This window comes from Meleagris gallopavo, chromosome 22 (assembly GCF_000146605.3).
Source record: "Meleagris gallopavo isolate NT-WF06-2002-E0010 breed Aviagen turkey brand Nicholas breeding stock chromosome 22, Turkey_5.1, whole genome shotgun sequence".
NCBI classification, from domain to species: Eukaryota; Metazoa; Chordata; class Aves; order Galliformes; family Phasianidae; genus Meleagris; species Meleagris gallopavo.
This window is the reverse complement of record NC_015032.2, coordinates 2,398,455-2,403,139: the sequence shown is the minus strand read 5'-3', so window position 1 is coordinate 2,403,139 and position 4,685 is coordinate 2,398,455.

Genomic DNA, 4,685 nt, shown 5'->3' with positions numbered 1-4,685 from the left:
AAATAGAAAAAGGCTCCAGAAATATCCTGGAAGTGTTTCATTTCAGTTTGAGCAAAACCAGATCATCTGAAAAATGTTCAAAATCACCAGTGGTGAGAAGCATGTTCACAGTGTAAAAGATGTCAGATTTCTGGTTAGGTCTGGAACCTGATTGCACTGGGTTACTGTCTTTAATTATAATTTCCTGGGTGTTCCCTCCAGGGAGGAGAGGTTAAAGGCAGGAGGAATCAGAGCAGCGAGGACAAATGCAGCTCTGAAATTTCTGGAGTTGGTTGGCTGGCTTTGGGTAGCTTGGCTTTGGAAACCAGACTGCTGTTATCTAGCACTATGGGGCTTTTCTATGGAATAGAAAGAAAGGGAAAATAAGAAAGAAAATAAAACACAAGACCAAGAAAAATTTCAGCTGTAACACACCTACCTGTCTTCATGTGAGAAATGGAAATGAAAAGCAGCCACCTCTCAGAGCCAGGGTTGTGTGCCTGCCTGGGCCACGGGGATGGTGGAGGTCTCCGAGGACAAGCATCTTGCTGGTCACCAGCAGAAGACCCTGAGGAGGTGGTGGAGTCACCATCCCTGGGGGCTTTCAAGAAGAGGTTGGATGTGGCAGTGAGTGGCATTGTTCGGTAGGCAAGGTGGTGATGGGCTGATGGATGGACTTGGTGATCTTAGTGGTGGTCTTTCCAACATTAATGATTCTGCAGTTGTATAACCTGTTCCAGCACTGGCTCCTGCATGCAGGCTGCTGGCTAGAGCATCTCCCTGGCCAGTGCTGTGGGTTTCTCTTCATCTCCCATTCTTCCCATCTTTTTGACTGGAGCCCAAGTCACATGAGGGCAGGAGGATCTCTGTCTGCGTAGCTCCAGCATGGCCTCAGTTGTGGGAACGTGGTGAGGACACTGGGCTGGATACGCACAGAGCTGCAGCTCTGTAGGTGATAGAGATGCTCCAGCAGGCAGTGCTACTTACACGTTGTTGGAAAATACTTCCAGTGCATAAATATTGCAATAATTTTAAATCATTGCCTGGTGAAATAAGTTATTAGAAACAACTCTGTTTCCAGCAATGTCCTGAGCATGGGCTGGCACCATGTCACCATGTCACCGGGAGCAAAGGGTTAGCAGATCCCTGTGCCCTGGCACTCCCATGGTGTGTGCTTCAGGTTTTGACTCATTTGCCTTTCTGCTTACTAACAGTTCAGTATTTAAAAGCTAAACTCCAAACACAAGCCTTGGTGGAAAATAGCAATAACACAGCCGTACGTGAAGGGCTCTTTGTATTAAACAGAGCCCTGTTTGCAATTCCCTGCTAGTGTTTTTCTCAGAGGCAATAAATGAAAGAAATATGTCTTTTTAAATTTTATAAAACTCAGAAAAATGGTTTTAAACAGCTTTTCTTCACCTCCTATAATTATTTATTTTCAAACAGTCCTTCAGGGTAATGTTCCGTTTTCTTATTTCACACTCCTTTTTCTCATAAATGAACCATCACTTCAATAAATCATTATGAAAACAGAGACTAACACAAACCCTGAAAGGTTGAAAGATTTATGTAACACATTTATGTTTTCCATTTTCTCATTCTGGTACTCCACTGCTAAAGCTAAGCTAATAAAAGCTGCTATTAATATTTCTTGTTGCCTAGCAACCGCAGAGAGGGAGTAATAGCTTTAGCTAGAAAAATAGATGACCGATAAGGAAAAATTCAATTCTTTTATTATCTCAAGGGAAAATGGGCTTTTACTGGAACATTATGATGTACGAGTGCAAAGTTGAATACAAAGGATATTTTTTCAGTTGTTTTTCTATTTTTAATGAACGTTATTTTACCTTCGCAAACTTGTTTAAGGCGTTTGCCCCACCTACTCGTGAGCTTAATTTAGCTACTCCCACACATGCTGCTGGCTCTGATGTCTGTTGGCATTTCATTTGAAAGCCCCTTCCCTCCATACTTCCCCCCCCCCCCCAGCCCTATTGCTAGTAACGTTTCGCTCCAGGTCTGACAAGATTCCCAATCAAAGAGCAAATTGTTTGTGTGTGTTTTTAAGAGCAGGAAGGGGCACGGTCTGGTAGTTACTTGGGGAAGTTCTAGCAGCTGTGGCTGAGCCCTGTGTGTTTGCAGAGAGCAGACGTCCTGTTTCTGGCCACGCGTGGTGCTGGGTGCAGAGCTGGTGGTCTCTATGGGGACATACCTCCTCCTTTATGGGAGAGCATCCCTGGGACTTCTCATCCTGAAAACCAGCCTGAGCTCTTTGCTCGCAGCTGCTGCAGCTGCTCCATGATCCAGGCCAGGTGGAGCAGGAGAGCTCCAAATGGTGATGATTGCACCAGGTCCTATCTGTGCCAGTGCTCAGACGGCAGCAGGGCTGGACATGCAGCGAACACGATAAACTGAGCTGCTACTAGGGTGATTGTGTGGTTGGACCTCAAGTTTACCCCTGGGTATCCCATCTCTGTGATAAGAGAAATAAGAGATACGCTGTTGTGGGTATGTTGTGACAGCTGAGAACAAAGCAGATTTGCGTTTTGGTTGGTAATAGGAGATTGACTCCAGGGAGGAGACAAGATGCCACCTTTGCCTGCTGGCTCTGAACACATTGATCTTCTGCTGGGACTGGGGATCTCACATGGAATCTGCTTGGCTTTCCTCCCACAGTTTCCTCCTTGCAGGATCTCTGCTCTCCAGCAGAGCTTATGGTCTGCACATCTCAGCCCCGGATCCCCTTTAAGGTCTCTGTACAGAGGAAGGCTCTGAGACTAGCAATATGCACGCAGTGCTTGATGTTCCCTGGGATCGTAGCCACAGAAGGAATGGCCTTCCTGAGCCTTAGGGCTTCCCCCAGCCAATGCCAGGTTCTTGCCGAGCTGTGACAAACTCTACCTGGCACAGCAAGGGATGAGCTGCGTGGAATGTTGGCATCTGCTCCTAGGTATCACCTAGCAGATTTTCCTGGGTATTCCCTGTAAATTACCTTTGCTATTGTCAGTGTTGTATGCTGTTATAATAACAATAAAATTGCACATCCCTGGGCCAGAGCCACAGGGTACAAAGCCTATGGGAGGAGATACCTCTACCTTGACAAACTCCCTACCCAGCACAGAAGAATATCACTTAGGAGTAAGGTAACAGCCAGAGATGTGCTGGGGGACCTCAGCCTGCAGAAGCACAGTGCTGGTTGCACTCTATCTAGATTTCTTCTTCCCCATCCATCCTTCCTGCCATATGCTAGAGTAACTGCCGCACACTCCTGTCTGTCCTTTTCCTTCTGTCCATAATCAGGGGGTGGAGGAAAGTATTAAGGTGTGCTTCTACCCAAAGCAGGAAGAGGCTCACATTGTGCGTGTGCGTGCCTGCAGCGATGCCTCTTGTCTCCTTTGCTTTTGTTCTGCATACTGTTACCCCATCTCCTCCTGCTCATCACTTGACCAGAGCTGCGGCAGGTCTGATGCCAGTGCTGTAACAGCCATGGTTATAGAATTATAGATTCACAGAATGGCTTGGGTTGGAATGGACCTTGAAGATCATCTAGTTCCAACCCCCTGCCACGCGCAGGGCTGCCAGCCTCTAAATCAGATCAGTCCAGCAGTGCTTCTGCACCACATGGGGAACCTTTTCCCTATCCCATAGCAACACGCCCTGCTCACCTTTCCCTTCTCCCCTCGGCTGCTCAGTTCCATTGGCAGCTCCACCACTTGGAGTCACCCCATCGGCCACCGTGGCCCCATGTGAGCGTTGTCCCCAGACCCTGTGCCTGATGGCAGTCCTCCTGCTCTCCTCACGTTGCACACAGCCGGCCATTAAGCAGTTGCAAAACAATTTGCTTTGCTTTTACGGCCATTTAAAATTTTACTGATTTTTAAATGCGAACTTCTCAGGAACAATCATCAGCGCAGTAAACATGCAGCTTGTGCAACACCACCGAGGAGGCTCGTTGTGAACAGCATGTGTATTAGTAGTGTAATTAAAATATCAATTACGCTGCGCTGACAGGTTGCCAAATAACTGGCTTTTGTGCACAGTAAACTTAATCACTCCTCAATCCACTCGCAAGACCCGCTGCAATCTTGGTGCCAAACCAGCACAACATAAAAACAGCATTTGCTAAAGCGCTGCTTCAATATTACTTTGCGTAATGGTGCTGCACTCCATCGCTGGTATCATGTTCTGAAAATTATCTTTTAATGTACAATTTGTATTGCTGAGAAATGTCACTTACGTCGCAGAACGTCTCGGCGACATAAAATCCGAGATTTATTCCTGTCATTTTTTGTCTCCTCTGCCATGTTGATAATAAGAAGCCTACTTTGTGTGTGCAATGCTCATGTCAGTTTTGAAATTTGGGGTTTCATAAAAGACAGTAGTATAAATAAAACATGATATAAATTAAAAATATAGTGGAAAATAAAATCTGCGAGTTACAGTCGCAGATAAAATAATACGGCGTGAAGGGGGTTTTGAGAACAATACCGAGTAACTGGAAGTGTGCAGGGTAAATATGCTAAAGATGTGGGATGGGCCTTTTTTAAGAACTGATTCTGATCTTAAAATGCGTTCATCTCTGCATACACAGACATGCAGATGTATTCCTGTCGCTTAGCCTGGTTTTACCCCGTGGATTTGGGTTGTCTGTCTCCCAGTGATGACATTTTCCCCCTGGATTTGGAAATTCAGGAGAGGATTTCTTAGGA